At 35.5% G+C, this 14,000-nt stretch overlaps 1 pseudogene; it reads right to left on the bottom strand.

Annotated features, from left to right (window-relative positions):
* Positions 1 to 13,064, bottom strand: part of LOC103674298 — a 31,379-nt pseudogene extending 18,315 nt beyond the window's left edge.
* Positions 13,065 to 14,000: the final 936 nt, after the last annotated feature.

Raw genomic sequence — 14,000 nt, 5'->3', positions numbered from 1 at the left:
CCATTTATTTTGGACTCAAGTATTAATTTATTTTTGGTGATGATCATCCTTTAATTAGGAGAATGAAAAATTTATTTTCTTATAGCTCAAAGGATGAACTGCCCCAACTCTAGAACTGATCAGCAAAATGATATTTTTCACTGTAGAGAAATTTTCTGTTAGTTTTTCACTGTCCATCTCTGTGGTCTTATGGTCATAATCATGTTAATTCTTTATTCTTTTTAAAGATTTTATTTATTTATTTATTTATTGGAGGGAGGGAGAGAGAGTCTGATGCTGACTCCATACTGAATGCAGAACCCAACGGGGGTCTTGATCACATGACTGCAATTATGACCTGAGCCAAAACCAAGAGTCAGCCGCTTAACCAACCCCAGGCACCCCAAGAATTACGTTAACTCTAAATTCCATATGTTCCTCATCCCGTCAAGTTGACATTAGATAAAAATTGACCTCCAGCTTGATACCTTTGTCAAACTCTGGACTGGCTTCATACTACAGTAGGTTGTGGGTGATTTGGAGATTTATAGCCTTTTTAAGCATGATTTTTGTATATTGCAAAGAAGATCTTTACCCCTCAAACTGCTTACTGTAAACATTTCCTCTCTTCACTCTTGTCTTGCTTGAGAGGCTTTTCTTTTCCTTCTGAAATCATAGATTCACTGCAAAATGAACCGAGTTTAAGTGCAGATGTTAAATAGTACCACAAATTGAATAATACAATTTTTAAACGTCACAAATATAATTTAGAATTTTCTAGGACAGCCATTGGTTTTTCTCCATCGTGTACCACAGTTGCAAAAATATTGACACTCTCCAAGACTGCCTCTCAGTCTACTCTGAGTGCTCCTCCATCATTTGAAAATAATTGGTTAAGAAAAACATGAGTGTGAGGTGTTGGGACTTAGTGGCCTGACCTTGAGGAACAAACTGTTTCTCTCCCTTCCAGGTACTTGATTTGGTTTCTCCCTATTTGAAGTTATATTCTGAATTTGAAAAGGTTACCTAAGCCTTAATTCCGAAATCCTTTTCAAAGGAGCTGAATAATACCAAAAAAAGAAAAAAGAAAAAGAAAGAAAAAATCATAAGAAGAAATCACCAGCTTTCTGTAATCATAGCTCTGACTTGCTTTAACCTAAGAGGTGATTAGGAGGAGACTTCCCTTTTATCAGTGATTTCCAAGCAAAATTCATTTTCTTATTGACAGAAAGACTCATGGTTAAGAATACTAACAAGTAACTGAAACCATGTAGCACACTTTCAAGGTAGCTTCACACATTTCTAGGTGTGAAGAAAGGCATTGGAACATTAAGGAGCTGTGACTATAACATCCCCCAAATGAAACTAGCTTTCTTTCAGCTCCTTTACTTTCAACTGAAAGTGAAAAATGTTTATCAGCTTATCAGCTGAGGTCAAGCTCTGGAAATGAGTAATAAATGTAAAACATAAGCAGCACAGAATTGTTCCACATCTAATCCAGTGGATGGGTATTTAACTTTTCAGAATAACTGAATGGCACAGAAAGGTTGGAAAAATGATGAACTCTTGCAAAAATTTCCCAGCCATCTTTTAAAGAAGAACCATAAATGGAAATTTGCTGTAAAGACTGAAAAAACTTATAACAATATTAACAAGGGGACCTGCTTTTGGCTTTATTGTGTGGGGGGAAGAAAATTCCCTTCCTCATTAGTACAACTTGGGCAAAGCTTGGTATATCCTCAGCCATGGAAAGAAAGAAAAGCTTTTGTTATGCCTGATGATAAGGGATTTTTTTTTTAATCATGTGTAATCATTTTGTGATGATGTAGAGTAAGTTCATGTCATTTCAGTATACGTACTGTGGAAATGAGCAATTTTTAGAAATAGCAAATCAAGTATTATTAGTTGTGATTAGTATGCCTCCAGAGAATTTCAAAAGATCTAGCTCATAGTGGGGACTTGGAAAATTTTTGTTTCTTTCAATATCAGTCATTTTTTTATTTGTGACCAACCAATCAATACTGATTTCGGTAGAAAAGGAATTTATTAAATAGATACAGGTGCTTCTCAAAATTATTGGGAAGCCTGGAGAATGTGGCTCAGGGAACTGGCAGTGAACTGGCGTATCGTATTTTTAGCTCAGTGAACTCAGCTTTTTACCAAGTCTTAAAAATTTTTGGTGATCCTCCAACACAGAAAGAGAGAATACACTTCTTGTTGGGGTGACAAAAAATGAGGAAGGTGGTATCCAGCAACAACAAGACCTAATAAATACCCATTAAAATACTGAGGACATGATTATATGGTTTCTATAATTTGATTGGTTAACAATGTATAAATAGCCTATCTGGGAAACTCAAAACCTTCTGTTTATCAAAACAGTAAGCTCTTCATCTATTTAACCCTTGGGGTTCAGATTATTGTTAGATCCCCCTCTGCTGTAGTAATCAACTTTCTAGGGGTGGAAAGCAAATCTAAAGGAAAGTCACTGACAACAGAGGAAAAATGAAATATCCTCTACCAGGTAAAGGGGGAGGGAAGTTAACAAGCTCAATGAATATATTTTTGAAAGACTCTAGAAATGCTTTTGTTTTATAGAAATGTTATACCCATGGACCCACTTCACTTTAACTTCCATACAATTTACTTATGATATTTTGGGAACCTAATGCCGTGATTCATCATTTGACTTACATAGTTAAGCTTTATTTTTAATCCCAATTCTTTTTTTTTTTAAAGATTTTTATTTATTTATTTATTTGACAGAGAGAGAGACAGCCAGAGAGAGAGGGAACACAAGCAGGGGGAGTGGGAGAGGAAGAAGCAGGCTCATAGCGGAGGAGCCTGATGTGGGGCTCGATCCCATAACGCCAGGATCACGCCCTGAGCAGACGCTTAACCGCTGTGCCACCCAGGCGCCCCTTTAATCCCAATTCTTAACATAAAAAATTGAACAATGGTACAAAGAAAGAGGCAGTAAGTTTATCCTACAGAACCAAAGCTTTTCCTGGGATAGATAGCTTGATTTGTTCATTGTCAACATGTCATACACACCAAGTCACACACATGAATTGTATTCATACAGCGTACAGAGAGTTTTCATCTAAATTCTATTATTTGAGCTTTCTTCTCAACTACTGGGGCATAATCATAAGAATCTGTAGCAGATGCACTTGTTTTCATCTTCGCATCTGTTTTACAGAGCACAGAATTGGACATAAAATATTTACCTAAATTATTTATTTGAATGATTGATAGCATATATCAGGCCAGCCTATTAGTATATCAAAAGCTGTATAATACAAAGTTTCATGTTTTAAACTCAGAAAAATTTCAATGAGATAATTATTTTCCTGTCACTAATTAATCACACAATACTGCAGGGATAATAAGGGGATCAGAGATGTTTTCTATCAAAGTAAAATGAGATTTATCATTCATAGAATAACATGTTTATTTTTCGAAGTACTTTCCATATGTTACCTACTTAATTCTCATGATAACCAGATATGGTAGTTATTATACTTACATTATTTTGCAGACAAAGAATCAGAACAGTTACAGTAGTTAGTCAAGTTCACACAGTTGTAAGTGGTATACATTTTATGTGTATTAAGATACATGGTATACATTATATTAATGTGTATGTATTATATATATGTAATATTCATGTGCATATTATGTATGTCATTGAAGAAAAATGATTTAGGGAGCTCAATGAAATTTTGGTAATAGATTTTAATTTTTAAAAATTCACTAAATACAACTTTTTCCCTACTTCATTAATGTCAGATCCTTAGGTTGTTTTCATAATGCAATCATATGTTTCATGGTGTTTGACCCATCTTAGTCTCCTACCTCAAACAAGTGATGAATCTGTACACTATTCCCTTTGTCTGTATAGTGCCTGGCATCCTAACCATTCTCCTACAAGAGAAAATATTCTCCAGAGAGGATCCCTCTGCTGAAACCAAAGCTGATGGACAGGTCTTGCTTTCTTTTTAAAGATCTATTTTAAATCCGATGCACTCTCGGTCCCCGGAGAAGCACACGTTCTTTTCCTTCCCCATTTCTTTAACACATATGCACTTACTTCAGCTCTGCCCTTCTTTTAAATTTTTGTTGCTTCCTCAGCTGCAGCTTCTGCATAATGATGTCATATTTTATTGTCATTATCACCATAATGTTTTTATGCAGGGAGTTAGGGAAGAAAAAATTAGGTAACATTATTCTGGAGTCTTGTTTTTTCTTGTTCTGACTTTTTCTCTTGACCTTGTGTCTACCTAACCACATATGTGACATGAAAATCATGTCACAGGTTTATTTGAATCTGTTTTATTTGAGTTGGGTGAGCCACAATTCACTAAGAATGGGCTCTTTCTCAGGGCAGAATTTATCCTGAATTAGCAGTGATGAACCACATGGTTCATTTAAACGGTGTCACGACTGGCCAAGAAAATCTTCCATTAATTATAAGACTTGTATACCAGATCTTCCACCATGGTTTCTGAATATTTTTGCATTTCCTCAATCTAAATAGATCATTACATTTTTTCCTATAAGTTTCTCAGGAACTGATTCTGGTTTTCTTAAGCAGGATAAATAAATAAGTTTATCGACATAAAAAGGGTAGCTCAGAAAATTGAAGAAATATTTGAAGACAAAGGCTGCTGATGGACAAAACAGAGACAGGTCCAGGGGTCTGGAGAGCAGGAAATTTTGATCAAATTTTTCAGGGTATTACTTACTCCTGGAATGAATCAGCTAAAACTATCTTCAGTTTTTCATCACCATGCTCATGGTTGAGATTCTCTGGAGAGTGGGATAGGGCAAATGTGAATTATGTGTCTACCTACTTGCAGGATACCGTGATGGACAATTGCACTAAATAACCAGCCCATCAGTTGGGAGTTGTTACCAGAACACAGGAAAATTGATATAGATCAGCAAAAGCAACACATTTCTATTATAAAGGTTAACAATTTAAAAATAGTTTATTACAAAGGTTATTCAATCTACAACACAGTTACAGTCTTAGTTAGATCAACATTCCCCCCCCACCCCACCTTTTAAAAATTAGACTATGATATCTATTCCTACTTTAGGAAGTTAATCAGTTTAAGACAGTGCCTTTATTGTGGCAGAATAAAGGTTAATCTGAGATTTTAAGCAATTCCAAGTAGAACAGAGAAGTTAGTTGATCTTTGCAGAATTTATTTGAAAGGTAAATGAAAACATCAGCTCTATACAAAATCATAAATTGGTCCACGAGTGAAGTGTTAATGCATACACAGTATCTCAACCTTCTCCTGACATGTGGGCCAGGTTACATTCGTTCAGACACCTTCTCAGACTCCCAGGGCACAAGTACTGAGAATACTAAGGAGTATGAGGGCCTTAGTTGCTATGCCCCCGGAGAGGCTCCCACAGTATCTAAAGTTGTAAACATGCAAACACATCCTGGCTTCTTCAAAGCGGCCTCCCTGATGTCTCTCTTATTGGCAGCAGAAAGCAGAGCAGAGCTGCAAATCTTGTGCAGCAATCTGGAGATGATGGCAGGGCAGCCTCGTGTGGGAGTCCTAAATCTGACATTCTGTCCTGTCAGTGCTGGCCTCACTGCATTTGCAGCCTGTCCAGTGTGTGGGAAAGAGAAGTGAAACAACGTCTGCTTGGTGTTTCTGGCCTCTAACCACGTGGTTGCATCCTGGTGCGTTTTCCTATTCATTTCTTTTCAAGAGAGCCATCAGCTAAGTTAACACTTCTTTGTCAAGGAAGAGAGTCTATGTTTTGTACCTTTGGCTTAATCTAATCTTAAATTTTTGTGGAAAAAATCATGTATTTGAGGTATACAAAGGTTTTGTTTGTTGTGTTTTAATAAAGGACCTTTTTTTGTTTCGTTTTCAGTGAGGAAGGGTTACCAGGCCAAAATTGCCCATTATCATTTTAAGTAAGATCTGCAAAATGTTCGGGATCTTAGGTGGAAAAATACTGAGTAAAAAAAAGTTCTCTTCCTCATTATAAACCATTTCAGCCTTCCTAGGCTAGAAAGAACTGGCTCTTTCTGGTCCATAATCTAGCAGAGCTCAATTTACATCCCTGTTAATATTCCCATTAAAAATAGTATAAGCTTCCAATTCAAGATGGATAGCTTTAGTATAATTATGCCTCTTGTCCTCTTTAAGAATTGACTGAAATAAAAATATTGAAGGAAAAGCAGAGCTTACAGAATGTAGTACACTGATTGAACCATTTAAAACTGCTATTTTTTTAGTCAAAAGTGGTTCAACATTTGCTATTTCCTATGTTTCAAATTAATATAAAATATACTAACAAGAAAGATAAGTGGAGGTGATTAATAACCGAATAAGAGCTAAAAATCACATGGCAGTGGGTTATGGGTGAATATGAAGAAAGCTACACATCCCATAATATGGAAGGCTGAGGATTTTGGAGCCAACCTGTTCTGTGGGTCCCCAGAGGCTATGGAGTCAGAGACAGTAAGCACAGTCAAGGGCAAATGGGAACCCGAATGGTCATCGTGCAGAACTAAACCAAATGGTATTCCTATGCCTAGTCTTAGACCGTAGGCATCTGATAGTTACCTGAGATAAAACCCCAAGTGGGGTTTTCCTGCCAAGCAGTAGTTTGAGGAAAGTTAAGACTCCAAATGTGGCTGTTAGTGTTAGTAACAAGATCATGGTTATTTTGGCATTTGATGGAGGAAGCTCAATGGCCAGCCGGCTAACAGGTCAGACCTTATTCTGCCCTAGTAGACATTCTGGTCAAAGTTCCAAATCAGTGGGCAAAATCAAAAGGAAAAGGAAGAACACATTACCCACATCACAATTTCTTAAATTTAAACCATGCTTCTGAGGAGAGCTAGCAGAATCAGAAAGAAGAATAAAGAAACTTAGATATAAAATCTATTCTAAGAGCAAATATAAGTAACTCAAAGAGCAGAAGAAAACTTAAAATAACCCAGTTTATAATTAAAGATTTGAAACAATCTTTCCATGGTACTTTTTGGATAACCAAAACATATTTATATAATCATAAAATGTGAAACTGCTTTTTAACATCAACCTAAGGACAATGTGTGATAAACTTGGTTGAAGGTGCAATATAAAATATTAATACCAAAAATGTCAACAATGTTAAAATTAAAGCATAACTTACAGAAGGTAGTACATTAACCTGGGAAAGAGTGGACAGAGAAAGGTGGAAGAGAGAGTAAGGGAACTAAAATTCTAATCTTAAAATGTCAAAAAATACTGCTGAATGTTAATGGAACAAGATTGAGGTTTAAATGTATTATTTAAGATTGAAAATATAATCAATAGAAAAATTATTGTGCAGTATTGAAGGAGAAAATAAAGAGTGTGCCATAAGTAGTTTTAGTTTAATCTTTATTATTCACATTGGGGAGTCAATAGATATTTTCTATAATTGATAGGTCAAGAAATAGTTGCGGATTTATATTATCTAAAGGCTGGGAGTTTTCCTTAAAAAGTGGAACTAGGTTTGAAAAGGAGTGGGGCTATAGATTGTGGCTTTTTTATACTGTGTTTTTCTGTACAATTTGATTAGTTATGAGGACGTGTATTACTCTAATAACTATTCAAATAGGAAAATGTGATAGAATGTGTAAGAATCACATTGGTCTTTATTGTATTTTTTTGATTTTACTTTTAATTTTTAAAACATTTGGTATAATTTATATGTATTTTTGGTAATGAAAATTTCTAAGAAGTACTCATATGTGCATTTAATCTGTTCTGAAAAAATGGTTTATCTAGTATCATTTGCTTTTATCTATAAATAAACTGAGTCTCGTTGAAATTTATTAACTAGCAGAAGTTTACATAAGGTTGGGTCATGCTTTAAGTCTAGGTTTTGGCCTCTCCAAATGAACCTATTTATATCACCCCACATTCTCTTCAAAAGTTTATTATATATTTATATAAAAGAATGTGGCATATGATCTTGAAATATAGGAACCTGAAAGATTTAATTCAGATTTCCTGAATGGAAACTTAAGACCCTGTATATACAATGACATGACAAAAATAGCTTTTGCAATAAATTAACACAGATATACAAGTCATCTTTAAAATATCTGGCCCCGTTGATCCAGTTCGTTTCTGCACACTTAATTATTACTGCAGGTAGACATTCTACAGAGTTCTGGATGCCTCTTTGTGGTTCTGTATTGCATTGATCCTACCATTGTTTAGATTTCGGATTCTCTATCAGACTGCTTAGCTTCCAATTCGTCTTTTCCCCATTTACCATCTGTGAGAGATTGTTATTCTCCTTTTGTTGCCCTCATTCCTCAACCATAAAGTAGAAATTAAAAAGGTACTGCAAAAAATATGGATGAAGGGCATTGAAAGGTACAAACGTCCAGTTATAAAATAAATAAGTAATTCATAACATGGTGACTATAGTTTATAACACAGTATTGCATATTTGGAAGTTGATAAATGAGTAGATCCTAAAAGTACTCATCAGAAAAAAAAAAATTGTAACTATGTGTTGTGACAGATGTGAACTAAACTTACTGTGGCAATCATTTTGCAATATATACAAATATTGAGTCACGGTGTAATATACCTGAAACTAATATAGTATTATATGTCAGTTATGCTTCAATAAAAATAAAGAAATAAAAATAAATAAGAAGGGCGAAAAGTACTGTAGCTGATGATATCATTCATCTTCCAAACATTTACTCTTCCCTTTATCATTACCAACAGAACTCCAGTTTGAGGTCTGGAAATATTTCCAGCTAAAAACTTGATCTAGTTCCCCTAAAACTAAGGATTGCCACATAACAGTTCTAGCTAAGATGATGTAAGTAGAAGTTAACTGTGGGTTGTGAAGAAAGTGTATTCTTTCATGATGGGGAAAGAAAAGAGATCTGAGTTCTGGACATTCCCACCTTTCTCTGTTTTACTTGCCTCAAACAGGGACGTAGTGCAAGGAGCTGGGTGTGCAATCTTGTGAACATGTGAGGAAAAGCCAGGAGAATTTCTTTCAGAAGTTCTAATTTTGACATCAACAAGACATCAGCTACCTGAGCTTAGATTTTGTGTGTGCGAAGTGAATAAATTAATGGATCTAAGTCAGTGTAAGTAGTTTTCTTCTGCTTGTGGCCAAATGAATTCTCAACTGATCCTAATGTCTTTCTCATAGGGTTATCATAAAGATTAGATGAAATAATATGTACAAATAATTAAGATTAGAAACCAGTACATAGTAAGCAATAATTATTGGTTACATGGGGGGAGAGGAGAAAATTTAAAGAAGCATAGGATTTTACAGCTTAAAAACCCAGTCTTTTTATGTCATTGCTGAGAGAAAACAAAAGATTCAAAACATTAAATGACTTATTCAGTATAACTCGTATTATTTTTATTTCTCCTCACAATTTGCTGTAGTAAAATGTGATGCTTATTAAGCACCTGAGAAGTAACAGGTGTCTTTAAGGCTCTGGGTACAGAGTTGTGCCTTCACAAAGCATACTTCCAGTGACACATATTCTGGGAGTAAAACTACAATCCCAGCCAGTTAGAGTTAAACTGCATCAAATTTTAAAAAGCGTTTATATTGAAGTTTATACCTTAGCAGAGAGGAGGTGGGCTAATTAACCACCAATTCTCTCTGCTAGTCATACCAATTAAGTTTACTGTAAATCTGCATTTATCACAGAATCAAAGAAATGGCTGGGGCACCATAGTTGAGACAGAAACAATGGCTATTCCAATCACCCTGCTACCAAGCTTCCATCTTACCTGAATATTGACACTAAAATGTATCAACTTCAGTTATTTTCCATTCTTGTGTTCCTCTGCTTGACTCACAGACCAGCAGGAGATGGAGAGAATGTTGGATTGACCTACTGTCCATTGTATATTCATTCTTTGGCTAAGAAAAGTGCATCACTTTGCCTGACAGTTCCAGCATATCGCTTACAATGGGAGAGTAGTAACTCTTTAACAAGAAATTACTGTGCTGTCACCAAAAGAAGGCAGAATGAATGGAAAATGGCAAAACAAACCATCCATCCATTTACTTAAGCCAGGGCTTTACCTTTTTTCAGTGTATTTTATCAATTCTCTTTCACATTCTAAGTTCTTACTTGGAATATATAATAAAGTGTTGCTTCTCTTCTTGGTTATAGAGACTTCTTTTTTTTAAAGTTTATGAATAAAGTGATTGCTTATTCTTAAGCAGCTGGGGCAGGCATCCAATCAGCATCTCTCTCTTGCTAGCAGGACTATGAAAATGATTAAGGAGTTTTCCCTCTAGCAGAGGAAAAGGTCTGCTAAGTTGGGAATCAGTTTGATATGCCAGTCTTCCACTGACCCCATCAGTTCTGTTTTCTTATACCCTTGATTTTTAAGGAACTTTATTTCCACTGTTATTTATATCATCCTTTGCTGTTGCTGTTGAAATTGATGATGTTTTGATTCCTCCTTTGTATTTTAATCCCTTATCTTCTACTCCATACTTAAAACTCAGGCCAATTGCCAATACTACTTGGACAATTCATTGATGTGTAACACTTTTCCTTTTAGCAATTAGCCCCAGAATTGTAAGTATGGATTAGAAGAATTAAAACACAAAGGAGAAATAGATCATTATTAGAGATGAAACACTATTTATGTGATGAATGCCATAAGACCTTTTGGTGCACTGCCCAGACTCTTCTCATTTCTCATTTCTGAGTGGCCCTCCTCCAGCTTCAGTGTGCCTTTAATTTCAGCCTCCTGCACCTGCAAGTCTTATTTGGCAGACTCTACTAGGGCTGTTGCAGACACTTTTTCTGTAGATATGGAGAGCCAGAGTGCTTGAGAGTTGACATCCCCTGTCACCCAAGGCCCTTAGCCAGTTGTTGGTAATAGTGGGAATATAAAGTCCTTGCATCCTGTGAGATCAGGGTGAAACTATCTTCAATAGGCCTTGATCTGAAATGTCACTCTTGCTGGTTTCTTCTCTCTTAACATCATGTGCAAAGTCCTGAAGCAAGAACTGGCTGTTTTTTCCAAGAACCTGAGAGAATACTGGCAGAGAGAGTTTGAATAAGAGGACTGGCTGCCATGATGATGAGGGAACTTAGCTGATATTTACTATATTGTCATTGCCGGTAAAGGAAGCATGGGTCATACATCTAATTTTCTACTGGGGTTGGGACAGTCGTTAGCCAGGTCATACCAGAAGAATTTCCCAGTTCTCTAACACAATCTTTAATCAAAAGTTGGGAATCACAAATCCAGAGGCATTGCACTAATACCCAAGAATTGTTATAAGTTTTAAGATTAGTTGGCTATTGCAAAGTCATGGTTTAGTTGATAAGGGCCCATCTAAGCTTTAACTCTTGGTTGAACACATCAGTAATGGGGTTTCTAAAAACTGCACAATCAGCAGAGACCTAGAATATAGAACATCCCAAATACAACCTATGGCAGGGGAACCAGATTGATCAGTTTGAACTAAAATAATCTTCATTTTCTTCTGTTATAATTCTGCTTCCTAGCAAAGAGATGAAACTTTGTAACCGATTATAGTCTTACTTATATTAGCTTACCACCTGTTTTTAAATTTCCTAAATTTTTTGAAAATTATCCATAGACAGAAGTTTTCATTTTTAATCATGTAATTTTCATCACACTAGGAAGCACATATTAAAAATAATCTAAAAATTTTTTGACGTAAACATAATTTTCCCAAGATTTAGAGTTCACACCATGGTTTCTTTCAGTGTTGACTGGACCTTTATGCTTACTAAAGCACAGGTAATTTGACTAGGTAATCACAATATAGAATATGAATATTAGACAAGATATGTTTTAAAAGCTGCTTCAGTATTGTGATACAAGAGAAAACAAGCATATGGAGATCAACTCTTTCATTAGTCTCTTTAGCTTTTAAATATCACATTTGACACATAGAATTACTGTTCACCAGATCAGATTTTATTTTAATTTGTGACTTATTAGTAATAATATATGGCTTTATATTTTTGTGTGTGAAAATTTCAAGTATGATTTAAGTGTGCCATATCCTGCAATTTCTCACTTAGAAGTTATAGATGAAAATCATATATTTTTTCTGCTTACTTGAAAATACTTTATACCAGAAAAAGATTAAAAAAAAAAAAGAAACATTCTCCATATGTATATACACATTTTTATGAGGAGAAGGGAGGGAGGGAGGAAGGTAGGAGGGAAGGAAGGAAGGAAGGAAGGAAGGAAGGAAGGAAGGAAGGAAGGAAGGAAGAAGGGAGGGAGGAAGAAAAGAAGGGAGGGAAGGAAAGAGGAAAGTCATGAAGGAGTTCTGGCAAAGTGCTATTTGTAACTGTTTCTAAATTTAATTTAATGATGTTCTTAAAAGTTTTAGCAGTACTACCTAAGATAACAGCTGTGAGGCCTCAAATAAATAAAATCTAAAAGGATTTAAAATAAAACTTAGGATTTGAAAATGAACAGAGCCTGAAGTGTCTAAATCTTTATCTTCCCAATTATTTTTGCATTCATACAAAGAAGCTAGCCTACTTGTCCATAATCTATATGATATACAGGGAAGCTGCTAAAGGAGTATGATAAAATCTCTGGCCTTGAGGAGCTTTATGAGAGGATTTTGACACTTTTTATGCACTGAGATACTGTAGTATAAATTACTTAATGGTATTATCTTATTTACTCCTAGCAACAACCATATGTATTAGATATAATTATTTCCACTTTATGAATGAGTCATGAAGTGTTGAAGAGGTTAGTGACTTACCCAATACAACATAACTCTTCATCAACAAACACAGGTTTAAAATCTGAATCCAAGTCCCTAAACGCCAAAGCTACAATATCTCCTCTAGCACTAGCCTAATAATTGTGATTTATGTGCTTAATAAGAAATCAAATCTATTTACAAAAACACTGTTAGATAATCGCATAATTTAAGCATTAAGTCTTTAATACCTGGTCTGAATTATCCTTCTCCTTTTGCACAGCCACTGACATAGCACTGTGGTGAGAGCAGAGCACAGGAGACCCCCAGAAAGAGGAGTGCTTTTCAGAATCCATCCTGCGTGCTTAGGAAAGAAATAACAAACTGTTAACAAGTATTTATTCTAAGTAGAAGAACTCACACTGAACCAAAATGTTATACTTGTAAGAGGATGACTTTGAGCATGGTTTTCCTATCTAATATAGTTCACCAAACATACGCCTGGTGATTCTTAGTCAACATTGATTTGGCACATTACTACCCTGTGAAATTCATCTAGATAATTGCCAACCTACTACCTTTTTTTTTTTTTAAACTGACTTTATTTTTTTTAAAAGATTTTATTTATTTATTTGACAGAGAGAGAGACAGCCAGCCAGAGAGGGAACACAAGCAGGGGGAGTGGGAGAGGAAGAAGCAGGCTCCCAGTGGAGGAGCCTGATGTGGGGCTCGATCCTAGAACACCGGGATCACGCTCTGAGCCGAAGGCAGACGCTTAACGACTGAGCCACCTAGGCGCCCCTAAACTGACTTTAAATCAAATCATCACATATATTTGAATTATACCAGAAAACAAATTAAGATTGCATATTATTAATTTACTAAGAAGTCCTGTGTCAGGAGCATCTTTTTGAATTCCAGAAGACTGATCAGACATTTTACTTGTAATTTAGTAGTTTCCTCATTTATTGATAGAAAAATATATATTATAACTGCCAAGAACCAATAGTAGGATTAAGAGGAGCCTCTTTGTCTCAGCACAAGAGGATGAGATATTTGTGCTTGCCTGGTAGAATGCTTTGTAGTTTGGGACCAAACAAATCCTCATTATTAGCACCTCTGTTTCTTCAACTTCTCTTTCTCTTTCTCTTTCCATCAATCTTATAGGGTTTGTTTCTCTCTTGTTCCATTCAAGGATCTTTGCTCTAATAAAAACCAAAATTTAAGAAGTTTTCTCATTCTGGATATACTTTTTACTGCCCGAAGTATAGCACAGAGAATTAAGTTTTCAA

Source organism: Ursus maritimus, unplaced genomic scaffold (assembly GCF_017311325.1).
Source record: "Ursus maritimus isolate PB19 unplaced genomic scaffold, ASM1731132v1 scaffold_14, whole genome shotgun sequence".
Classification (NCBI taxonomy): Eukaryota; Metazoa; Chordata; class Mammalia; order Carnivora; family Ursidae; genus Ursus; species Ursus maritimus.
This window is presented reverse-complemented; position numbering and strand designations above follow the sequence as displayed.